Here is a 26,445-nt window from a genome sequence, read left to right on the forward strand (position 1 = left end):
TAGTGAAGCTTCTCTTCTCAGCACACTTTATAGAGGGGCTCTTCCCAAGATTAGAAACCAGCTGGATACTGCCTCCAATGGAAACTTTCTGGGAAAGGAGATTCATGCTGTTTTAGAGCTAGTTGAGAACTTAGCAATGAGCAATGACACTTATGGTGAAGACTATAACAGAACAAACAGATCAGAAGGTTCAAGCTCAGAACAGAGGCTCACTAGAGAAGTTAAGGAGATGAGGAGTGAACTAGACAAGTTGAAATTGGTTTCTCAAAAACCAATTCACTATGTTGGTGAATATGATGATTCTCCAAACTTTGAAAACATCAATGAATAAGGCTTGACACAAGAGGAGCTGAACTACATTGGGCACCAAAACAGATTCCAAAGGTTCAACAACTACAATGCCAACAACAACCTGTCTTATAGAAGCAACAATGTGGCAAACCCACAAGACCAGGTTTATCATCCTCAACAAGGTTTTGTGCCTAAACCTCAATTTCAGAGCTCTTACCAGTCTAAGCCACAATTCAGCCAACCTCAACAGCAATATGGTCAGCCACAACAGCAAAAGGCACCACCAGGGTTTGGTCCACCACAGTTCCAACAGCAGGTGCCAACTCAACATCAGTTTCAGCCAACACCGGTTCAGCAGCAACCACAGATGGGGTCAGATATGGTTGGGATTCTGCAACCACTGCTTCAGGGTCAACAGGTATTTGCAAGCCAGTATGCATCCATGCAGCAGGACATCAAGGAATTGAAGCAAAACCAGGCCTCTAGCTCAAGGAACCAAGGCCAACTACCTGGAAAGCCTGAACCCAACCCCAAGGAATATGCTAAAGCCATTACACAGAGGAGTGGCAAGGAGCAACCTGGTATTGAGCACAACAATGTGATCATTGAGGACAATGATCAAACTGAGGGGGAGGCAGCCTTAAAAGATGATCAAGTTTCTGAGAGACCAAGGAAAGAAAAGGGTAAAGAGATGGAAAAGGAACCTGAACCAGAAAAGATATATGTCCCACCACCTCCATACCAACCCAAGCTCCCATTTCCAGGGAGATTTAAGAAGCAGCTTGTAGACAAGAGCTGTATTTCAAAAGGCACTCAATGAGACACCACTCACAATGCCTCTCATTGATGCATTTTTAATGATGCCAAAGATGGGTAAGTTCTTAAATGATGCTATTCTGAACAAGACTAAAGAGCTTCAAGGAATGGTGGTATTGAGTCATGAATGCAGTGCCATCATTCAGAAAAAGTCCATTACAAGAAAGCTGACTGATCCAGGGAGTTTCACACTCCCTTGTGCCATTGGGCCTCTACTATTCTCTTGATGCCTCTTTGATCTGGGAGCATCTGTCAGCTTGATGCCATTCTCCATAGCAAAGAAGCTTGGCTTTAGAATATTCAAACCTGCAAGGATCTCTCTTGTCCTTGCAGACAGATCAGTTAGGTTACCTGTTGGGATCTTAGAAGATCTGCCTGTCAAGATGATAACACCGGATTTTGACCATTTTTTATGGATCACTTTAATATCTTTTACAGGTGTTTTTACTCCATTTTCAAAAGTTTTCAAAGGATTTCTATGTTTCCGGATTTTTAAGGACTTTTCAGGTAATTTGGGATAAAGAGGCACAAAATGGAACAAAAAGACTCTTTTGAATAATGGCAGACCGTCAGAACTCTCATGGAGAGACGAAGACCTTCTAACCGTCTGATCACCCTCAAAATTGGACAACTTATAGAAGAATCAACCAGCTTTCAAATGCACTTGGTTTGGAGACATTCCAACGGTTGGATCTCAAGATATTCCATTAGCCCCGGAGCCACTCGAAGTCGGCCAGCAAGTCACGCGACCGCGGTGATCAACCTATTTCCCGCCGTCAGAAGCTTCCCGACCATGGCCAACCAGCCAATCCCCGCGGTCACAACACTCCCGACCGCGGCAATCAATCTCCGAATTAAAGCCCATGTATTTGAAGCCCAAAGTCATTCTCAGCCTCAATTCCGGAACTCTAGAGACCATGGAGTATTGGAGACTATAAATACATGTCATTTAGGTCGTTTTTAGAGAGAGCAATACACACTTTACAGAAACCCTTTTCCTTTAGCCGTTTTTCTGAGATTTTTGTAGAAGATTGTTCAAGTCCGAGTTCTTCAATAGAGAAGCTTTCTTTATCTCTTTTCTTTACTGTTTTTCATTACTTTTATTAAAACCGATGATGATGTCGACCTCAGCCATGTCTGAGTAGATCCCGAGTTGGGCTTAGGGTTCCCGAAAGGGGCCCTCATAATCGATTAAGACATCTAGGTTTATAGATCTGGGATTTCAACCTGTTCTCTGTTTATTCTTGTTCTTATTGCATGTATGCTTGATTGATCACCTAGTATCTGATCTAGATAGTTAGTGTTGCGAAAGTTTTCATTAAGTATCAGCCCTAGAATGAAACAGGCGATTTTTCCGTAGGAGTGGAAACCTACCTGCGGCGAGATCGTGAGTGTTGACGAGTCTTGTGCAGCTCTTGCGTTCTCTCCCTTCCAGGGCCAGAGTGGAAACCTACTGGTCAGGGTTGCGAGAAACAGTTGGTTATGATCACGACAGTGACGTACTTATACCGCCGTGTTAAAACCGATTATGATCCCTTAGAGTCCCCAAAAGCTCAGCGTTTTTAGCTATAGTTTACAACTCCATCGATTTTTATTGCTTTCTTAGACCTGCATTTCAATTCCCTTAGTTCGATATTTTACTTGCTTAATTTACCTTTTATGCGATATTTCACTTGCCTTATTAGTCTTTCATTCGATATTTTGCTTATTCTAATTGCATTTCATTCGATTTTCTTACTTGCTTTTCAGGATAGATTTATTTGCTTTCTTTGTTTTTAGTTTAATTCGCAAAACAAACAACCAACCTTTAAAAACCAATCTAGTCTAGACATAAAGTTAAACACCGTAGAAGAGTACCAGGCACACAAATCTCTGTCGATTCGATCCCTAGATACTACAACTGATTAGCTGTGCACTTGCGGCTTTCATTTGTTTTGTTAAGGGTAAAACTTGTTCCCTCACGCAGTTGATACGACAATCAAGTTTTTGGTGCCGTTGTCGGGGATTTGTTTCGCTGCCTTTTGCTATTTTTCTTGTTTTAACTTCTGTTCTAGACACCTGATCTCTAGTTCTTTCTTAAAGTTTTTCTGAATTATCTTTCCCTTCTTTTGTTTTTCTCTGAATTGCATGAATACCAGGCGCAGACCTGTAGAAAACATTCCAATTCTAGACAAGATAGACAGACACGAAAGAGAACTTCGAAGACTTAGACGAACGCAAGGAATGGCCAACGACGACCAGCCTGGAGATCCTATTAATCGAACTTTAAATATGGACCAAGACGGGTCCGAACATGGAGAAAATGAAGAGAATGATCACAGAGAAGGTGATCATGCTCGACAAGATGGAGAGGAGGATGAGGTTCCTCCAAGAAACCACCAGAACCGAGAGAGAGAAGGACGTGAAGACCTTGATCCACCCATCAATGCAGCCGAATGAACGCATTCACCGCCCCATTCCGCCAGCAAATCAACACCGAAGACAAGCCAGGAACCATCACATAGCTGATTTTGATGCACCTACTCAAAATTTTCAGAATTGATCTGCAATTCAAGTACCATTTCCAAACCGGAATGAGTTTGAAGTCAAGCCTCAAATCATCTCATTGGTGAAGCAAAACCAGTTCCATGGAGTTCCTTCTGAACACCCAATGGACCATATCGAGCTCTTTGAAGGAATTTGCAGCATGATGAGAACAAATCAAATTCCACCAGACTATTTAAAGTGTAAATTGTTCCCTTTTTCATTAGCAGATAAAAATCACCGTTGGTTGAAATCTTTTCCTGCAGGATCGATTACCAATTGGGAAGAATGCAGAAATGCTTTCCTGAACCACTTCTACACTAAATCAAGGTCGAATCAGTTGAGAACAAAGATCTCAAACTTTCAACAAGGGATAACTGAATCTTTCTATGAAGTCTGGGAGCGTTTTAAGGTGTATGAACGTGATTGCCCTCACCATGGATTTCATGGATCAAGCCTGCTGAGCACATTTTACCGAGGTTTGCAACCAAAATACAAACTTTCACTTGATACAGCTAGCAATGGAGATTTTGGACAAAAGACGATAACCCAAGGAGGAGCTCTCATCAAAAATTTGGCTCAAGCCAATAGCAATGACTGTCTTGAATACGATCGATCGATGAAGCAAACCGGAACAGACAACAAGGAGATAACCGAGTTGAAGAACATGGTGAGCCAGCTTCTGAAGAGCAACAATCGCCCAATCCATGCTTGTGAGACCAACAATGGCGCAGAAGATGGAGGACCTAGTGATATCGATCACATTAATCTAGCCTTTCAAGAAGAAGATGTGAACTACGTAGGAGCACTGGTGCCATACCAAAATCGCTCCAACAATAGCTTCAACAACAACTTCCGGAATGCAAATTACAACAATCTTTCTTACCGCAATCCAAATGTGGAGAATCCTCAAGACCAGTACTACCCGCCTCAGCAAAAATCCTTTCAAAACAAGTTTCAAGGTGGAAACGTTGGAGGAATAGTACCATATCAACCGCGACAGCCATATAATTACCAAGTTACGGGTTTTAACAATCAATTTGTACAACAGCAGGGAGTCACGACGAACCAGCTAGCTTCACAAATCGGTAGACTTGAACAGTCAATCCAACAGCTCGTTATGACGAACGAAAAAGCATCTAAAGACGTGAACGTGAAAGTGGACTGCATGTACAATGATCTGAACGGTAAGTTTGAATCTTTATCTTCGCACGTAAAAAAGTTAGATGTGCAAGTCGCCCAAACAGCCGACTCTATGAAGAGGCAAAGTGGAGTACTTCCAGGAAGAGTTGAAGATAACCCTAAGAAGTCTTGCAACGCCATAACCACATTGCCCGAAGAAGAGGCCGAAACCGATGTAAAGAAAGAAGAAACCCCAATATTTGTACCACTGTACAAGGATATCGATCCCAAGCAGCCACCGTTTAAGGTACCTGAACGATCACCGTTTCAAAGGCTTACCAAAGCCGATGATCCGGGACGTTTTGTTTTCCAGTGTTTCATTTCAGGAATCAAGTTTACAGACTGCCTGTGCGATTCCGGAGCCAATGTCAACATCATGTCTAAGACATTTGCCGAAAAATTGGGCATAAAAACCTTAAGGACGTCGACGGTTAAGGTTATTTTTGGAGATTCATCTCAAAAAGATACTGAAGGGGCGATTCATGATTTACAAGTTCTAGTGGGTGACAAAATCGTTCCAGCAGATTTCCAAGTCCTGGAGATGGATAAAGACAAGGAGAGGCCACTCATTTTAGGGAGACAATTTCTAGCTACAGTAGGAGTTGTAATCGATCACGCAAACTGGAATGCTGTTTTCCTCAATGTGGATCGAAAAAGGTACTATCCGACTATCTTAGATGATTTTCCAAGCAAAGGAAACAGGCCAAAAGAGAAAGAAAAGGAGAAGCCGAAAGCATTTGCAGAGATCAAGATCATCATTCCACCAGATGCAACGGAAACTAGTGAGGACCAAATCCAGGAGCTGATCGAAAACACAAAAAGAGTTTTAAACAATATTAAAGTCCGAAAGAAGAGTAAAGGAAAGAAGACGGCTCCTCAAGGAGAAGAAGTAAAACCTCAAGCCACCGGAAGTGATAAAGGCACATCAAGTGGAGTGCCATTCAAATCAGCCTGATTCCTCATGCTTACGTCGAGCTAAACGACTTAAAACAAAAGCGCTTAATGGGAGGCAACCCATTTAGGTACTCTTTCTTTTAGTTTTCTTTTCCTTTTTTACAATTTATACTTTCTTTTTCTTTTTAAGTTTTAGGTATTTTAAAAAAGAAAATTAAGAAAACCAAGAAGAAAAAGGTAGGTTTTTAGCTGCTCGGCCCGGCAAAGACGAGAAGGTTGGACAAAGGCCGCAGGAGGAAGAGCCGCAGTCGCGACTGACCGACCTGCGGCCAAGGGAGCATCGACCGCGGCACCGTGAATTTGACCGCGGCCGAGCACTCGACCACCGCGGTCGTGCGTCTCCTGACCGCGGTCGTTGGTTGTTGAGGTGATTCCGCGGATTTCTGTCGCTTTTCGGTGTTGCCTGGTGTTTTCCCGGTGTTGCCTGGTGTTTGCCTGGTGATTCCCGGTGTTTGCCTGGTGATTCCCGGTGTTTCCTGGTGTTTACCTGGTGTTACCTGGTGATTCCTGGTGATTCCCGGTGCTTCCCGAAATGTTCCCGGTAAAACTCGAAAAAGATCCTCCGTAAGTTTTAAACTTTCCTAATGTGCAAACAAGAAAGGTAAGTTCCCGTAAACTTAAAAATTTTCAGAAATTTCCGTTTTTGTTTCATAAACGCTTTTTAAAGAAAAGAAACAAACTTTTTGGATCAAAACTCCTTCTTCTCCTCTCTTCCAAAAGATTTGGAGATTTAGGAGATAGAACACATTTTTCAATTCTTAAGCTTTTTAAAAAAAATTTGGCTCAAACCTCACTCTTTTTCAAAGCTGATTCCAATTCTGCAATCAAATCCCTCTTTCCAGCAAGGTATGAACCTCAAACTCGCCATTTTTAATTGATTTCAGAACTTAGGGTTTTCTTAAAAAGCCCAAATCTCTGTTTATTGATGGTGGAAATAGCTTAAGAATGATAGATTGTCCATTTAGGTTATCTAAAAATCGACCGCGGCACCGTGATTGTGACCGCGGCCGAGCACTCGACCACCGCGGTCGCGCGTCTCCTGACCGCGGCCGTTGGTCGTTGATGTGATTCCGCGGATTTCCGCCGCTTTTCGGTGTTGCCTGGTGTTTTCCTGGTGATTCCCGGTGTTGCCTGGTGTTTTCACGGTGTTGCCTGGTGTTTGCCTGGTGATTCCCGGTGTTTGCCTGGTGATTCCCGGTGTTGCCTGGTGTTTACCTGGTGTTACCTGGTGATTCCCGGTGATTCCCGGTGCTTCCCGAAATGTTCCCGGTAAAACCCGAAAAGATCCTCCGTAAGTTTTAAACTTTCCTAATGTGCAAACAAGAAAGGTAAGTTCCCGTAAACTTAAAAATTTCTAGAGATTTTCCGTTTTTGCTACAAAAACGCCTTTTAAAGAAAAGAAACAAAATTTTTGGATCAAAACTCCTTCTTCTCTTCTCTTCCAAAAGATTTGGAGATTTAGGAGAAAGAACACATTTTTCAATTCTTAAGCTTTTTAAGAGATTTTTGGCTCAAACCTCACTCTTTTTCAAAGCTGATTTCAATTCTGCCATCAAATCTCTCTTTCCAGCAAGGTATGAACCTCAAACTCGCCATTTTTACTCGATTTTAGAACTTAGGGTTTTCCTTAAAAACCCAAATTTTGGTCTATTGATGGTGGAAATAGCTTAAGAATGATAGATTATCCATTTAGGTTCTCTAAAAATCGATTTTAGCACCTAGCTTAAGAGGAATTGAGATTTTTGAAATTTGGATTCTACATGCTTCATAAAAATCGAATTTGGAACAGCAAAATTGATGAGTTTGATTAAGTCTTGTGTGATTAGTGATTAGTATTGGGTAATCTTTAGAATTTACATGGAAATTGCTCATAAAAACCGTTTTTTAGAAGATTTCTATGTTGAGAACATAAAAAATCCGAATCTGGTCATGAACTACTTGATTTCTCTGATTTAATATCAATTTTGTTTGCTCATGGTTTTAATTAATCTCTTTATGCTAGTATTAGTATAACGAATCTTAATGTGTTAAAATCAAGAGAAACACGAGCAGCTCCCGAGCCACCACAGATTACATGCTGGTGCTACTCTGGGAGATTACATGCTGCTACTCTGGGAGAGTACATGCTGAACCAAGAGAAACACGAGCAGCTCTCCCCGATGATGCTACTCTGGGAGAGTATATGCTGAACCAAGCCAGACCGAGAAGAAGAAACTATGTGATGAGATTGCTCCAGCACTCAAGAGAAACACGAGCAGCTCCCGAGCCACCACAGATTCGATACATTGGGAGGGAGACAAACCCAAGAGTGAACTATGCAAGACGTTTCAAGAAGCTGAACATCAAACCCACGCCTTGCATTGATTATCATACACTCGAGATGCTTGGAATCAGAGAGGATGTGATCTGGTACATCGATGCACTTAAGCTGAGACCCTACATGGAGCTGAACCTTCCGACTTATCCTGAGCTAGTCCGTGAGTTCTTAGCGACTATTACACTCCACCACACAAAGAGGAGGAACCCCAGAGCATCAGATGGCATCTTGTCATTCTCTATCCGCGGACAGCCTTATTCTCTCACCATTTCTGAGCTTTGTGAAGCTCTTAAGCTTCCATACACTGATGGCATCTACCTTGAAGATGAACCGGATTCTAACTTGTGGAGAGAGATGGGTCATGGAGTCTATGATAGTGGGAGATCGAAGTCAGCCCTTCTTACTCATCCAGTAGTGAGAGTTGTGCACAAACTCTTAGCACACACGATCTTCTCTAGAGCCAACATGGGAGGTGTTTTGAAGACTGAGCTCATTACACTTCAGATCCCATTTATGGACGATCCACGACTTGCCCGCTTTACCTAGATCATAGCGCAGAACATGGTAAAGGTGAAGCATGATTTACATGGTTGCGAGGACGCTACTCCAGCTTTCGGGAGTGCTATTACAGCGATACTACAGGCTGTAGGATTCGATTTCTCATCTGGTGAGCCACTTCCCGATGTCTGGTATGATCTACTTTATCTCTCTCGCGATCACACTATCTCTCGTGCCGCTTTCGATCCAGACAGGTTTGGTTACAAGTATTTCACTGGCACTGAGGAGCACCGAGTCAGCTTGCCTTCAGCATCTATCCCGAGATTGTGTAACGGAGGACGTCCATGATGGACTCCGGAACCTGATGATTTTCTGCCTTCTGTACCTCGTCTACCATTCACCATTGGCCAATACATAGTGGCTAAGGCGAAGCGTGATGCAGCTGCGGCCCGTGCTCATTTTCAGCCATCTATTTCGACCGGCCACACCTCATCATCTACATCATCGCACACTCATTCCGATCTGGAGCGCAGATTTGAGAGACAGGGACGACGCTTTGGGCGCGTTGTCACCTTCCTACAGGAGCAGCACCAGTTCACAGACGACACATCGGAGGATGAGTAATTGATCAGCACTTCACTACCATCACGGTTCTATCATCATTTTCTTTTCTTTTTATTTTATTTCGCTTTTATTCTCCATCTTCTCACCAACTTTTTCACACTGGGGACAGTGTGATTTAAGTCTGGGGGAGGATGTCTATCCGTACTAATCATTTTCTTGCTTTTGTTTTTAAATTCCAAGTACTTTTTAAATTTTAATATGTAACCTATTCGACATTAAGTATTTTTCAGGAATGTTTGACGCAAAACTATGATGATTTAGACCTGCACGCTTCTACACTATGCATGATAGCTCATTTGTGGTTAGCACTAGACTAGGCGGTAGCTAGAGTACTTGCACTACGAACTCCCACCAGAGGACTTCTATTCATGGAGATTCTTTCTGACAGGATATACTAGCTCATTTTATTTGGACTTAATATTGATATCTAATTTTCTCATCATTGATTTTAGGCAGGCATCGACATACACATCTAGGACATCTTTTACCCTCACTTTACCACTCTTTGTCGTCCTAGATGACCAGTTTATCTTTATCTGGTACCATACCCTAAACCGGAAACCCTTGTTTTCAATCCTCATGCATTCTCTCTTTAGTTTATATCAGCAGATATGTGCAAAAACGTCGGAGAGAAGAGGAGCGACACAGTTTTCAGTCACTCACAAAGGAGACTGAATGGAATTGGGAAGGAAGAGTATCAGAAACATCATGAAGCTTTACAAGACAGATATTGACTGGTAATTTCTTGCTCTCTAAGACTATATCTAAAGGTGTTCCCTTTCTCAAAAAAAAAAAAAACAAAAAAGAGTGAAAAGCGAAAGGGAAACAAAAAGCCCAATGAGTCTTAGATTGTCAAAATTTGTGGAGCAATAAGCAACCACTATTCGTTTAAGGAGCTATGATTTTGAAAGATTTACAAAAATCTAAGTTTGGGGGAGTTAGGAGAGAACCTGAGGAAGAAGACCAGGAATCTATGGCAAGAAGAAAGTGACTGAAAACTGTGGATACCAACAGCTTAACTCTCTCTTGCGGTTTTGCATAATATCCTGCATCCTCCAGATTTTTAGGTAACCCGTAGACACTTTAAGCCTTACCCCTAGAATAACCTTTTTAACACCTAGCCTAGATTGCCTTGCCTAGACTTTCTTTGATGAGAACCACTGAGATTTTCAATGAATGTTAAGAGCTAGTTGACTGGAAGTTAGATCCTAGTGCATAGATTTTCGCATGACGGATTAACGGACTAGTTATGCCTGTATTGCTAGTGAGAATTTTCTAGGCTATTCCCGATTGATGCATACGAATAGATATTGGTCTAGAAGTTTGGTCTCTGAGATTTTGTTTAGTTCCTGCGTTTTCAAACCTCTCACCGAGGTTTAGCCTTTGTTTTGTTTGAGGACAAACAAAAGACTAAGTCTGGGGGACTTGATAACACCAGATTTTGACCATTTTTATGGATCGCTTTAATATCTTTTACAGGTGTTTTTACTCCATTTTCAAAGGTTTTCAAAGGATTTCTATGTTTCCGGATTTTAAAAGACTTTTCAGGTAATTTGGGATAAAGAGGCACAAAATGGAACAAAAAGACTCTTTTGAATAAATGCAGACCATCAGAACTCTCATGGAGAGACGAAGACCTTCTCACCGTCTGATCACCCTCAAAATTGGACAACTTATAGAAGAATCAACCAGCTTTCAAATGCACTTGGTTTGGAGACATTCCAACGGTTGGATCTCAAGATATTCCATTAGCCCCGGAGCCACTCGAAGTCGGCCAGCAAGTCATGTGACCGCGGTGATCAACCTATTTCCCGCCGTCAAAAGCTTCCCGACCGTGGCCAACCAGCCAATCCCCGCGGTCACAACACTCCCGACCGCGGCAATGAATCTCCGAATTAAAGCCCATGTATCTGAAGCCCAAAGTCATTCTCAGCCTCAATTCCGGAACCCTAGAGACCATGGAGTATTGGAGACTATAAATACATGTCATTTAGGTCGTTTTTAGAGAGAGCAATACACACTTTACAGAAACCCTTTTCCTTTAGCCGTTTTTATGAGATTTTTGTAGAAGATTGTTCAAGTCCGAGTTCTTCAATAGAAAAGCTTTCTTTATCTCTTTTCTTTACTGTTTTTTATTACTTTTATTAAAACCGATGATGATGTCGACCTCAGCCATGTCTTAGTAGATCTCGAGTTGGGCTTCGGGTTCCCAAAAGGGGCTCTCATAATCGATTAAGACATCTAGGTTTATAGATCTGGGATTTCGACTTGTTCTCTGTTTATTCTTGTTCTTATTGCATGTATGCTTGATTGATCACCTAGTATCTGATCTAGATAGTTAGTGTTGCGAAAGTTTTCATTAAGTATCAGCCCTAGAATGAAACAGGCGATTTTTCCGTAGGAGTGGAAACCTACCTGCGGCGAGATCGTGAGTGTTGACGAGTCTTGTGCAGCTCTTGCGTTCTCTCCCTTCCAGGGCCAGAGTGGAAACCTACTGGTCAGGGTTGCGAGAAACAGTTGGTTATGATCACGACAGTGACGTACTCATACCGCCGTACTCTAGCTCTAGAACCCATATATCGTTATCCGTCAATCCCAATCTATTTACCCTAGTGTTAAAACCGATTATGATCCCTTAGAGTCCCCAAAAGCTCAGCGTTTTTAGCCATAGTTTACAACTCCATCGATTTTTATTGCTTTCTTAGACCTGCATTTCAATTCCCTTAGTTCGATATTTTACTTGCTTAATTTACCTTTCATGCGATATTTCACTTGCCTTATTAGTCTTTCATTCGATATTTTGCTTATTCTAATTGCATTTCATTCGATTTTCTTACTTGCTTTTTATGATAGATTTATTTGCTTTCTTTGTTTTTAGTTTAATTCGCAAAACAAACAACCAACCTTTAAAAACCAATCTAGTCTAGACATAAAGTTAAAAACCGTAGAAGAATACCAGGCACACAAATCTCTGTGGATTCGATCCCTAAATACTACAACTGATTAGCTGTGCACTTGCGGCTTTCATTTGTTTTGTTAAGGGTAAAACTTGTTCCCTCTCGCAGTTGATACGACAATCAAGGGTAAACAGGTGCTTTTGGAGCTTATTTGGAGTGGGGGATGTGATTCAGATGAAGAAATGGAGTTGAAATGATCAAAAATGGTGAAAAGGAGCAATTTTGGGTTTCTCGGCAAAATGCTGTACTGATGGCCGAAGATTCTCGGCCAAAATCGTTCTCGCAGGTAGATCTCTCGGCCAAAAACACGTACCGCGGTTAAGTTTCTCGGCCAAAAATCTCGAGTGCAGATACATCTCGTAAATCCCGTTACCGGAAGGTCTTGCCGTCCGATTCAGCTGCCGGTGTCTTCCAAAAAGTTGGTGATAATTGAGTCAAGAGTTCAGGACAGTTGGAATCAAGGCATTTGGACTACGGATCTGAAAGATATGGTAACCGGAAGATGAAGAGGTCTCGCACTCATTCCGGAGAAACCTGATACGCCCAAAGATTGCGAGGGACAGTGCATTTCCAGACCGATTCAGCTTACAGTGCCTTCATCAAGATTCAAGATATTTGAGTCCTCTTTCCAGAACGTTTGCGATAATTCAATTTAGAGCTATGAGCAATAAGATAACGTTTCCGGAATAAACGCATGTCTAGAAGCCAATTGGGACCCGTGCAATGCAATTCAAATATCAATCCTCCAGGAACCCTTCCATCCCTTTGAAGTACTTGCACTCTTTATCAACATTCTAGATAATTGAGCTGCTTTGCCATTGGAGTTTGAATCAATCCATTTGGAGTATTATTCCAGGAGTTATGATGCATCAAACGTGGAGTGCTCCGAGGAAATGAGAAATGATGCGACTTGGGTGTGCGACTTGATTAACTCGCACCCATGAATGTTCATACTCTGGAAACAAGTTGCGACTTTAGAGATGGGTGTAAGGAGTCTCTGAGCAAGGTATAGACTTCCAGAATCAAATTTGACTAAGTCCACAATGCTGTGCGAGATAGACCTGCGAGTTGGACATGAAGTGGAACCATGTAGCACATGTGTTCGCAAATTACACTGACTTGGGCATGGGACTTGGGAAAGGAAGTGACCATCTCGCACACATATTATCTCCATAATGCGTCCTGGTTGTGCGAGTTGAAGAGAAGTAAGCCTGAGCAGCACAAACATTCGTTGTTTACACCTAGATAGGCATTGCGGCTGAGGCTGAGGGATTTATGGCGCACAAGGCTGTTTCTATGGCTGTACGACTTGGGCCTGCGACTTGGGAAGCACCTGACCATGTCGCACACTTGAGACATGACCCATTTGAAGTCGGGTCAGTACCCAGTTTGTCCTGGGCTGACCCGGTCCGCAAGAGACACTATATATGCTTTTTAGGGTTTTTTCCAAGACTTAAGCTTTGTTTTTCTCTTGTTTCTCTTTCCCCTTTTGTTAAAAAAACGAGTTTGTTAATAGATATCTCAAGGATTTAATCAATCTAAGTCTGTTTCTTATCATCTCATCTTCTTATCTTTGCTTCTAATCATGATTAACATCACTTCTTGCAAAGGAAATGGTGTGTTCATCATGATTAGTGAGTAGTCTTCTTTTAAGTTTCTAGGTGTGTAGATTAGGGTGCTTTGATGTTTGACTTATGATGTTTAGGTTCTAAATTCTCATTTCCTTTCCTTAGTTAGCTGCTCTTAATGCTAGATCTCTCATTATAAGCTTGGTCTAGAACTTAGGCATTTCTCCACCCACAAGGTGTTTGATGAAATGCCTGAATGAGCTAACTTAAGGGTTTATGCCTTTTTCATCATGGGAATGATTGTTAAATGCATGAATGACATATTAGAACTGTTTCTTAATGCTCATTGATTCATATTTCACAAATGATGATTTGGTTTGAAAATGGATTAGTGTAGAGGTTAATGCCTTCATGAGAGGATTAATCTAGATTAAAGTTCTAAGTTAATTGGAATTTGAGATCATGTGATGCTTGCTTTATATTTCTGTATAAGATTCAGTCTTTCTTAGCTCTTAACATGATGCACAAAGAGGCTGTCTGGTCATTTTAGACTTGGAACCTTATGCTTGTTGATTGCTTATTCATCTAATGGGAATTAGTATTGATTTTGTAATTAACAAAGGGATTCTTGTCATGAGAATGAATTAATCTTATTTGGAAGTCTAGACTAAAGAATTGCAAGTGTTGCATTGTTTGCTTAGCATCATGAATTCACATTTAAAGCACCCTAATCAATGATCACATCTAGAGGTTTAGCTTTCTCTATATTTGAATTTGAGTCTTTGTTTTGTTTGTCTTGTTTGCTTGTTTAATTCTTAATTACTGCTTGTTCTTATTTGTTTTATGTTTATAGATCACCTTGTTACCAACTCATCTGCTTATTAGACTTGAATTAAGATAGCTCCTCATAGTTCTAGTGTCTAGAATCTCTCCATTTGGATTGATACCTCAAGTGCTACATTGACATGAGTAGTTGAGGAATTGATCAAGGATTGAAAAATTCCTACTATCAATTTGGCGCCGTTGCCAATTGGAGATTCATTCTAGCATTAGGACTTTGGATCTTCTTGAGATCAAATCATTTTCTTTTGTTTTACTGATTACCTTTCAAGTGCTGTCTTTGTTTTCAGGTGTATGAACACCAGAAGTCAAGCAATGAGACAAAGAGAAAGAGCTGAGCACATTGAGAGGTTGGATATGGATCAAGGGCAACAGGCTCATGGTGGTAATGGAAACCACCAGGCTCAGCAAGAGGGTCCAGCACCACGTCCAAGAATAGTTGTGGGAGCTGGTGATGAGGCCAATACTCAGGGTCAGAGATATGGGATTCAAGCTCCTACACCTGAAAACGATTTTGAGATCAAATCCGGCTTGATCAACATGGTGCAATCAAACAAGTTCCATGGCTTGGCATTAGAAGACCCATTAGATCACATTGACAACTTTGATAGAGTTTATGATCTAACTAAGATGAATGGAGTGAGTGAGGACAGTTTCAAGTTGAGGCTATTCCCTTTTTCTCTAGGAGACAAAGCTCATCAGTGGGAAAAGTCTCTACCTCAAGGATCAGTAACAACTTGGGAGCAATGCAAAAGAGCATTTCTAACCAAGTTCTTCTCTTCATCAAGAACAGCAAGGTTAAGAAATGAAATCTCAAGTTTCATTCAGAAGAACCATGAATCATTTTGTGAGTCTTGGGAAAGATTTAGAGGGTATACCATGCAATGCCCTCACCATGGATTCTCAGATTGTCAGCTGCTAAGTACCTTCTACAGAGGTGCTTTACCAAAGGTCAGACTTCTCTTGGACACAGCTTCAAATGGTAATTTCATGACCAAGGAAGTCAATGATGCCATGACCCTAGTGGAGAATGTAGCTCATAGTGATGAGCTTTATGGATCAGACTTTGAAAGGAATTCAAGAGGAGCTGTGTGTGCTGAAGAGGAAAGGACAAGGAAAGACATCAAGTCTCTCAATGAAAAGCTAGACACACTTCTCTTAGCTTCTCATCAGTCAGCCAACTTTGTTAGAGATGTGAATCATGTGTTTCAAGACACATTTCAAAGGGAAAACATCACAGCTGAGGTGAACTTTGTAGGTGGCCAACAAGGTTACCAAAAGGGCTTTACCTACTACAACAATCCCCCAAACCAGAACTTCTATCCTCAAGACACTCAACAACAAGGTTTTCTCTCTCCCCAACAACAAAGTCTCCAACAGAACTCAGAGAATAAGGATCAAGAAGTGCAGAACCTGCTCCAGCAAATCCTCAAAGGTCAAGCAAGTGGTGCCATAGACTTCAACAAGAAAATGGCAGAGATTAACAACAAGGTGGATTGCACTTATTCTGATCTTCTAACTCAACTTTCAACCCTGGCTTCCAAAGTCAAGACTCTAGAGAACAACAAGGGCCACTGCAGTTCTCAAGCTCAAAGATCTTTACCAGGGACATCAATTGCACATCAAACAGAATACTGCAATGCAATCCTCTCAAATGATGAGAATCATGCTGCTGTCCAAGAAATTGAGGAGCTTCTCCATGGCAATGTCTCAAGTGAAAAACTCCCGACAAAACATGATGAGAATGCCATCATAGATGAGTTTAAGTTCTTGTTCTGTGATCTCAATGAGGACATTGAGAAATAAGGTGGGGAGGCAGCTTGTTTTGATATGAAAAAGAATGATTCTGAGATTGCTGAAGGAAAGGATCAGAGAATGGTTCAAGGAAGGACATCTGATGGAGTGTCTAGCACTGGTTCGACAAGGGTGAAACCCAAATATATTCCCAAGCTAGGCAACCCAGGAAAGTTCTCCATCTCATGCTCTCTTGGAAATTTGAAAGTGGACAATGCTTTGTGTGATTCTGGATCAAGCATCAGTGTAATGTCTTTAGACATGGTGGAGAGACTAGGGATCAAGAGTCTTAAGCATCACCCCATGTCAATCACCTTTGGAGATTCATCATCAAAGAAGCCATATGGAATCCTTGAAGATTACCCAATGAAGATTGGTAAATGCATTGTTCCAACTGATTTTGTAGTCATGAAGATGAAAAAGACCAAAGAGCTACCTCTTCTGCTTGGAACTCCATTTCTGAACACCACAGGAGCAAGGATGGACTTTGATACTCAAAGAGTGGTGCTTACAAAGGTAGATGATGAAGTATCTTATCCCCTTAAACCTCCTCTTGCTGGATTTTAAGGGGTTATATCTGATGATTCTGATGAGTTGAAACACTATGAGATGAAGTATGTGGGGAGTATTGGAACTATAGAAGAAGCTCAACCCCTTGCATCTGTTGAGAAGAAGAAAGAATCCTTAGTAAGACCTGATCTTGAGTTTGAAGGAGATTTCTTTAGTGATGATGAAGCTTGCTTGGAATCTTTTTCTCCCACACCAAGTGAGAAGGAGGTCAGCAGCAACAAAAGCAATTGTTCAGGGTCTCAAGACAAGAACCCAACAAGCACCAAATCATTCACTCTTGGGTCCTCTTCTCAAGTCTCAACTCTCACTCCATGGAAGTTTGATGGTGGAGCTGTGGAATACAAGGTTAAAGGCATTGAAGGATCAAAACCTTTTGCAAAAGTTAGGGCAATCCTCACACAAGAGCTCATAGACAAAGGGTCATCTGGTGTTCAAGAGCTGATGAACAGGGACTTAATGCTTGAATTCATGGACAAGACAAGGAGCATCAAAGATCCTCCTCTCACTCACTAAGAAAAGAGTATGAAAAGTCAAACTTAGTGACTTAAAACAAAGTGCTCTTGGGAGACACCCCAAGCTTATCCTTGTACATAACTCTTTTTATTTTTATTTTTTTTCTCTTCTTTTTCATGTTTTAGGATATTTTGATGGGTTTTGTGAAGTGTTTTCAGGTCTAAGGTAACTTAGGGATGTTGTGGTCCAATGACAAAATGAAAAGGAGTGTGAGAACAAGCTGAGGACGGTCTTAAGGAATGAAAACTGGTGAGCCGCCTGGTGTGCTACTTGGGTGTGCGAGTTGGACAAGGTCAGGTCCCATCTAGCACACCTGTTCGCAAATCACACCTACTTGGGTGTGCGAGTTGGACAAGGTCAGGTCCCATCTAGCACACCTGTTTGCAAATCACACCTACATGGGTGTGCGAGTCAGTTCTCCCCTGATCCAAGTAGCACACCTGTTCGCAAATCACACCTACATGGGTGTGCGAGTTGGTCCAAGACAAGTCCATGCTGCACAAGGGAGTTCAGGCCAAGCCAAACCCATCTCCAGTGATGTCTGGCCTCATCTGGTGCAGATACTCACTCCCCTTTTGCATAAGAACCACACCAGGTATCACTCCAAACACTTGTAAATGAGCATTTAGCATTTTTCTTTATCTTTTGCATTTCATGTTTGATTTTTCCTCTTTCTCATGCTTTTATAACACAAGGGACTGTGTTATTTAAGTATGGGGGAGAGGCTTTGTGTTTACTAATCATGTTTTATATGTTCTTATTTTTTCTTTTGCCTTTTTGAGTCTCATTTGATCATGCATAGCATTTAGTGCATATTAAAAAAAAAAAAAACCAAAAAATTGAAATATCTGAAAATTTGAAAACAAAAAATGATCATGTAGTTGCATTTCACATTTTTAGGATTGAGTCTTGTTGCATCATATAGGTCGCATTGTGCATGGGAGTAATGATAGTTTTTTTTCTTGAGAGTACATCACTTTGAGAATTTAGATTAAATATGCTTGTGAAATGACTTCTGTGCTTGCAAGGCTTGAAATGATTTGAATCTGAGAAGCAAGTTTGAATTGAACTCAACTCTAATAAGTAAAAACCTTGAACTTGACTTGAAATTATCTTGTGATGCATTGTTTGAATAAGCTTGTGGATACCTATATACATATTTGAGCTAGAATCCTGTTTTTACCACCCTCTTCCTTAGCTCAAATAGCTGAGTCCACATCTGGATCAGTTTTCCTCACCCTGAACCCATCCTTCTTTCAAGCCAAATGTTTGTATGTGATTGAAAGGCCACCTTGGATCAAACTTAGCAGAAAGTGTTAGGTTTAGAGCGACAAGGGCAAGACTCATTGAGTGTTAAGTTCCATCATCAAGGAGCTGAGAGATTTGGTGAGAACTAAGTGTTAGGGAATACTTGTTGGTGAGTGGAAAAAGGAGAGATGAGTGGAAATACAAGGAGAATGGTGAGAACTAGGGGATAGAAAAAGAAAAGAAATCAGTCTTGGAGTTTTGAGTCAAAGAAAGTGAGCTCTAGTGTTTTGAAAAGAAAAAGTCTAGCCTCAAGGTGAAAAGAAAAGAAAAGAAGCCCAAGAGCTCAAATGTTTTAAAAAGAAAGAAAAAGAGGCTAGAGGTTACAAAAGAAAGTGAAAAAGAGCTATGTAAAGTTTGAACTCCAAGACTTGAGTGTGAAAATGAAAAGTGAGTCCCCTAGTGAGAGGAAAAAGAGTGTGGAAAGTGAGGTTCTAGAGAGGTTGAGCAAGTGAGAAAGCTTTGAGTAGAGTGTGGGGTGGGATGAGTCCTTGCCCTTGTATGCATAGGTTGCTTTTTACCTTTAGCATTCTGCCAAAGTTTGATCATTCATACAGAGATCCCCTTGCTGCATTGAACCCACTCAGGCGCTGATGGGATCATTTTAGTCTCATTACCTCACCCTAGCCAAACTTTGCTTGTTTGAACATTGCATCATTTGATCCACTTGGTAAAGAGCTTAATGAATGTCAAAGAGTTTAGGAATATGAGAACTTGTAGAGATTACTGTTGAGTTGATACATCAGAGTATGGTCTTGCATTGCATATTGAGCATGAACTTGAATTCTCTTAGTGGTCACTTCTCTCTTTCAAAGGAAAAATGAGCTCCCAATGCATTCAACCTTTTCCTCTCATTTAATCATTTTGCTTGAGGACAAGCAAAGGATAAGTGTGGGGGAGTTGATATATTCATAAATTGCATCATTTAGTGTACATATTTAAGTCCAAATTATGTCTCATCTGCATACATTTTAGGTCTTTAAGCATTGTTTTAGGACTTAGGAGATTGCATTAGGTCTAAGAGAGTTTTGCATGGTTTGGAGTGTTAAACAGGTGCTTTTGGAGCTTATTTGGAGTGGGGGATGTGATTCAGATGAAGAAATGGAGTTGAAATGATCAAAAATGGTGAAAAGGAGCAATTTTGGGTTTCTCGGCAAAATGCTGTACTGATGGCCGAAGATTCTCGGCCAAAATCGTTCTCGCGGGTAGATCTCTCGGTCAAAAACACGTACCGCGGTTAAGTTTCTCGGCCAAAAATCTCGAGTGCAGATTCATCTCGGAAATCCCGTTACCGGAAGGTCTTGCCGTCCGATTCAGCTGTCGGAGTATTCACGAAAATTGGAGATAATTGAGTCAAGAGTTTAGAACAGTTGGAATCAAGGCATTTGGACCACGGAGCTGAAAGATTTGGTAACCGGAAGACGAACAGGTCTAGCACTCATTCCGTAGAAACCCGATACGCCTCAAAGATTGCGAGGGGCGATGCACTTCCAGACCGATTTAGCTTACAGTGCCTTCATCGAGATTCAAGATATTTGAGTCCTCTTTCCAGAACGTTTGCGATAATTCAATTTAGAGCTATGAGCAATAAGATAACGTTTCCGGAATAAACGCATGTCTAGAAGCCAATTGGGACCCGTGCAATGCACGTCAAATATCAATCCTCCAGGAACCCTTCCATCCCTTTGAAGCACTTGCACTCTTCATCAAAATTCTAGATAATTGAGCTGCCTTGCCATAGGAGTTTGAATCAAGCCATTTGGAGTATTATTCCAGGAGTTATGATGCATCAAATGAGGAGTGCTCCGAGGAAATGAAAAATGATGCGACTTGGGTGTGCGACTTGATTAACTCGCACCCATGAATGTTCATACTCTGGAAACAAGTTGCGACTTTAGAGATGGGTGTAAGGAGTCTCTGAGCAAGGTAGAGACTTCCAGAATCAAATTTGACTAAGTCCACAATGCTGTGCGAGATAGACCTGCGAGTTGGACATGAAGTGGAACCATGTAGCACATGTGTTCGCAAATTACACCGACTTGGGCATGCGACTTGGGAAAGGAAGTGACCATCTCGCACACATATTATCTCCATAATGCGTCCTAGTTGTGCGAGTTGAAGAGAAGGAAGCCTGAGCAGCACAAACATTCGCTGTTTACACCTAGATAGGCATGCGGCTGAGGCTGAGGGATTTGTGGCGCACAAGGCTGCTTTTATGGCTGTGCGACTTGGGCCTGCGACTTGGGAAGCACCTGACCATGTCGCACACTTGAGACATGACCCATTTGAAGCCGGGTCAGTACCCAGTTTGTCCTGGGCTGACCCGGTCCGCAAGAGGCACTATATATGCTTTTTAGGGTTCTTTCCAAGACTTAAGCTTTGTTTTTCTCTTGTTTCTCTTTCCCCTTATGTTAAAAAAACAAGTTTGTTAAGAGATATCTCAAGGATTGAATCAATCTAAGTTTTTTTGGGCCAAAACCCAGTTTGTCCTAGGTTGGCCCAGCAAGAAACCCTACCTATATATATGTTTTAGGCATTATCCAGCAGACTAAGCTTTATTCTCTTTGTTTTCTTTGCCTCTTTTGTGAAAAACCAAAACTTTGTAAGAGAGATCTTCATTTTCTGGGTTGAATCAAGAGAGTAATTAGGGTTTAAAGCAGAAATCTATCATTATCCATCATCTCCATCTTCATTTTCCACCCCTTTGTGAGTTTTAATTAGAGAGAAACCTCGGTCAAAAAGCTTACCGAACGCTCATTACCGACCAAAACCCTTACCGATCGACCAAAATCAGCCTGGGTCGAGTATCAGGTGCAAAATACCACGGGTTAAGTTTTTGGCCGAGGCGAGAGAATTTTACGGCTAAAAAGCTTACCGCGGTACATAGCCCTCGGTCATTTTCCTTACCGCGGGAAGCTTTTCTCGACCAAAACCTGTCTTTGCCCGCGCATTTCAAAGATCAGCAATCCGGGGAACCTTCCGGTCCGAATCAGTTGGCGGGTCTTCATCAAAGTTGGAGAGAATCAAGCAAAGATCCCAGAACAGTTGGAATCATCCAATTCGGACCAGTGGGGAGAAAGATACAGCTTCTGGAAGATGCACCAACATTACGCGCATCCGAGAACCGAACGGCGGATTTCAAAGATCACGGCGGACGGAGCCTTTCCGGACCGAACTAGCCTGCCTGGTCTTCATCAAAGTTCGAGATCTGTGAAAGAACTTCTCAGAACAGTTGGAAGCTCTGAGTTCGGAGCAGTGGTTCAAAAGATAAGGTCTCCGGAGTTCACATTGGTTCAAAAGCTCGTTTTCCGGTGAATCCGATGCGGTGCAAAGATGTGAAATCCAGGAAGCCTTCCATTTCCCAAGCTCCGACGGTCCCTTCACCAAAGTTCGAGATTATTGAGTCATCTTGACTATGGAATTGGTCTCAGAGCAATTGGAGTCGTGTGTTGAAAGTTACTGTTTCCGGAAGGCAATATGGTCGATACGAGCCCAAATGAGTTGCGATACGCGCTAAGTGTTTTCTCAGGGCTCGGCATCATTACCTCGACATCGTCCAAGTCAAGGCTCGTATCTTGGGAGTATTCTGGACTAGACCTCGTGCTGATGCCTCGGCATGTTGGGACCAAGGCATGCACACGTAAGAAGTGAAGCTGGAAACGACTAAGTGTTGAATGTGCACCTCGGTGTAATGACCTCGGCGTGCATGCCGAACTCTGTTCTCCCAAACCCCTCGACTACCAAGCCCCTCGGCATTTTATCCCGAGGTCCCTTGTCACAAACCCAGAATCAAGAACAAGACGGCTCAAGAACACACACGTGAAGATGGATCAAAGACTAGGGTTCATGCATGTTCTTGACGTGTTCTTCACGAGATCTTCATTTGAATCCTGACTCACGTGCACTCCTCAACATTAAGACCTCGGCTTCACTCTCCGACACACCGTGGCACTCACCCATCAACCCAAGAAGGCGGCTCAGTACCCGGTTTGTTCCGGGCTGACCCGCGACACCTTCCCTTTGCTATAAATATATTTTAGGACCAAAAACCTAATCATCTTATCTCTTATCTGTTTTTAGCTCTAAGAACTTTCCTCTTTGCTGATACTTGATTAATCTAATCCGATATCTCGTTTTTGCATCAGAATCTTGTTCTCTTTTTATTTCTTTTTATCATCCAGCATCTAACTCCTTATCATGATAAGCTACACGTCTTGCAAAGGACTTAGTGAGCTCGTTATGATCAGTGAGTAGTCGTTTAAGCGGCTTTAGATAGGTAGATTAGGGTGCTTTCAAGATAGATTAATGGGTTTAGGTGTTTAGTCTTGCATGTTTCATTCTTTAACCGACGAGATCTCTAGGCTGGATCCAAGCACATCACTTGAGGTTCAGATCTGAGACATATCTCGCATCAAAAGTGTTTGTAGAAATGTCTGAACCACTCAGTTAAAGGTTTAAGAGTCTTTCATCGCGAGAGTGATAGTCTGTTCTCTTAAATGACATTTTTGAACTGAATCTTATTGCTGACTGATTCATGCTTCTCAAAAGGGATTTTGGTATGAAAGAGGATCAGTTTAGATGTTTAATACTTTCATGAGAAGATTAACATGCCTTGAGTTCAAAGTTAAATGAAATCGCTTGATAAAATGATTCATTAGCCCATTAGTCTAGCTTGGAAGCACCCGAGTCAAGTATCCTGTCTAAAGCTTCTTCCTTTATCATATATTATCATCATCCGAACCATTTATTTGTCATTTGCAACTTAGCTTTGCTTAAATCTCATCTTTTGTGTCATCACTTGCTTATTTACTTGTTAATTAGTCTAGCTAAAAACCCTTGCTATTCTCTCTTGACTTAAGGCAACAAATGACATAGATAGTGTCTCCATTACAAGTTTGGTTTGATAACCCCTTGTACTACAAGGACAGGGGTATTGATAACCTCTTTAAAGGGTGAAAAGTCTTAGTTCTCAATTGGCGCCGTTGCCAACTTGTGGGAGCATTATTCTCTTATTTGTTCTTAAGATCAAGATTTTACCTTCTTTTGTTTTACTGACTCTTTTGCAAGTTCTTGTTTTGATTTCAGGTGCATGATAACCAGGTCTCGTAGCACAGAACCGCCTTTACCATACGACAATAACATCAACAGGATTGAGAGGCGAGCTCGCGAGAGAGAACGGCACTTTGAAAGACTTGGAATGGCAGAACAGCAAAGGACCGAGCAACAGGCTCAGGAAGCCGAGCACCAGGCTCAGGCTAATCAGGCGCAGGCAGGAAGAAATGAACAACAAGCCTATGTTAACCAACAACAGGATCAAAGGAACGAGAGGCTTGCTCAGCAAAACCAACAACAAGCTAATAGAAACGAGCAACAAGCCCATCATGTTCATCCGCCACCGCCACAAGCTCAGAGACAACCTCCTCCGGTCTTTGTTGGAGAGAACGACCGAGCTAATGCACACCAATACCGAGCTGGGATTCAAACTCCACCGGTTCAAAATAACAACTTTGAAGTTAAAGCTTCCTTGCTCAATATGGTGCAGAACTCAAAGTTTCACGGTTTAGCCGAGAAGACCCTCTTGAGCATCTAGATCAGTTTGATCGAGTCTGTAACTTAACCAAGATCAATGGTGTTTCAGAAGATAGCCTCGGTGATAAAGCTCACCAGTGGGAAAAGAACCTCTCGAGGGGTTCTACAAACATAGGAGCAGTGTAAACTGGCGTTCTTATCAAAGTTCTTTTCCACATCACGCACGGCTAAGCTCAGGAATCAGATCTCAAGTTTCATGCAGCACAACAATGAGAGCTTTAGCGAGGCTTGGGAACGTTTTAGGAGCTATACTAACCAATGCCCACACCACGGTTTCTCAGAGGCATCCCTCTTGAGTACTTTATACCGAGGTGCACTCCCCAAGATCAGAAACCAACTCGATACAGCCTCCAATGGAAATTTTCTTAAGAAAGAGATCAATGCGGCAATGGAACTAGTAGAAAACCTGGCCATGTCTAATGACACGTATGGAGAGGATTTTGATAGGGCAAACCGTACAGAAGGATCTAGTGATGAACAGTGTATGAAAAAGGATATAAGAGAGCTTCAGAGCAAGCTTGACAAAGTTTTAATGGCGACTCCAAAGCCAATACATTTTGTAGGCGAGTTTGATGAGCAAGGGCCAAGTTTTGACAATGTTAATGAAGATGGTCTAACTCAAGAAGAGCTGAACTACATAGGGAATCAGCAGAGGTATCAGAGGTTTAACAACTACAGCACAAACCCAAACCTCTCATACAGAAACCCAAATGTAGCTAACCCTCAAGACCAAGTTTACCCTGCTCAACAACATCAACAAAGCTATGCTCAAAAGGCTCCTTTTCAGAATACCTTTCAGCCCAAGCAACAGTTCAGTGGGCAACAGCAACGCTACACTCAGCAGAACCAAGCGGCTCAGGGTAACAACTTCACCAGCCAACCGCAGCAACACAAGTTTCCACCAGGGTTCAATCCGCCGCCGATGGGTAATCAGCAACAGATTCAGGGAACAGGTCAGAATCAGATGGGAACCGATGTCTGTGGGATCTTACAACAATTGTTACAGGGTCAGCAGAGAGTTGAGAGCCAGCACGCGACAATGCAGCAACATATCAGGGAGCTCAAGCAGAATCAAGCTTCTACATCATCATGAGGCCCGGCTTTACCAGGTAAGCCGGAGCGAACCTCAAGGAATATGTGAACGCCATCACATTAAGGAGTGGTAAGGAATTACAAGCTCCAACGCCTAAGACAAATCTCATTGAGGCCAATGAGCAATTAGAGGGGGAGGCAGCCTCAGATGATGCGTGTAAAGAAGCGGTTTTCAAGAAGGAACCGATCAAGGACAAAGGAAAAGAGGTGGAAAAGATAACTGAGCTTGAAAAGCCCTACTTTCCACCACCACCTTACCAACCCAAGATACCATTCCCAGGGCGTTTCAAAAAGAAAATCTTAGACAAAGCCAAGGCGGTCTTTGAGAAACACTTGGAGAACACGCAACTTACCTTACCTATCATAGATGCTTTCTTAGCTATACCTCAACTTGGGAAGTTTCTAAAGGATGCGATCCTCAACAAGACAAAGGAGCTCCAGGGTATGGTAATACTGAGCCATGAGTGCATCGCCATAACACAAAGAAGATCTATACCAAGGAAGCTATCCGATCCGGGCATCTTTACTTTACCGTGTGCTTTAGGTCACTTGAAGTTCTCAAATTGCTTATGTGACCTAGGAGCTTCTGTGAGCTTGATGCCCTACACGGTGGCTAAGAGATTAGGATACAAAAGCTACAAGCCAGCCAAGATCTCTCTTGTATTAGCTGATAGATTGGTTCGCTTACCGGAGGGTTTGCTTGAGGATTTACCTTTGAGAATCGGTGAGATGGACGAGGAACCATTAGACCCTATCATCTTAGGCCGACCGTTCCTAGCAACTGCAGGAGCCATAATAGATGTGACAGGAGGTATGATTGAACTACACATCGGTTCCGAGACTATGAAGTTCAACGTGAAGGAAATGATGAAGAAACCGACCATTGGAGGTCAGGTTTTCTATGTGGAAGTTATGGAGGAGCTAGCTGATGAGCTCCTAGAAGAATTAAACGCAGAACATCCGTTACAAGTGGTCTTGACACGGGAACAAAGCGAGCACAGGTATTTGAACG

General features: G+C 42.0%; 3 non-coding genes across 3 annotated transcripts; all 3 read right to left on the minus strand.

The window, feature by feature from the left end:
* Positions 1–3,968: 3,968 nt before the first annotated feature.
* LOC112088678 lies at positions 3,969–4,074 on the minus strand. The gene has a single exon (XR_002900623.1). It is a non-coding gene; the product is annotated as a small nucleolar RNA R71 (small nucleolar RNA).
* Positions 4,075–15,365: 11,291 nt separating this feature from the next.
* Positions 15,366–15,472, minus strand: LOC112088642. Its single transcript, XR_002900588.1, has one exon. It is a non-coding gene; the product is annotated as a small nucleolar RNA R71 (small nucleolar RNA).
* A 9,038-nt stretch (positions 15,473–24,510) lies between these two features.
* LOC112088781 lies at positions 24,511–24,617 on the minus strand. The gene has a single exon (XR_002900717.1). It is a non-coding gene; the product is annotated as a small nucleolar RNA R71 (small nucleolar RNA).
* Between the last annotated feature and the right edge of the window lie 1,828 nt (positions 24,618–26,445).

This window comes from Eutrema salsugineum, unplaced genomic scaffold (genome assembly GCF_000478725.1).
Source record: "Eutrema salsugineum unplaced genomic scaffold, Eutsalg1_0 scaffold_14, whole genome shotgun sequence".
In the NCBI taxonomy this organism is placed as follows: domain Eukaryota; kingdom Viridiplantae; phylum Streptophyta; class Magnoliopsida; order Brassicales; family Brassicaceae; genus Eutrema; species Eutrema salsugineum.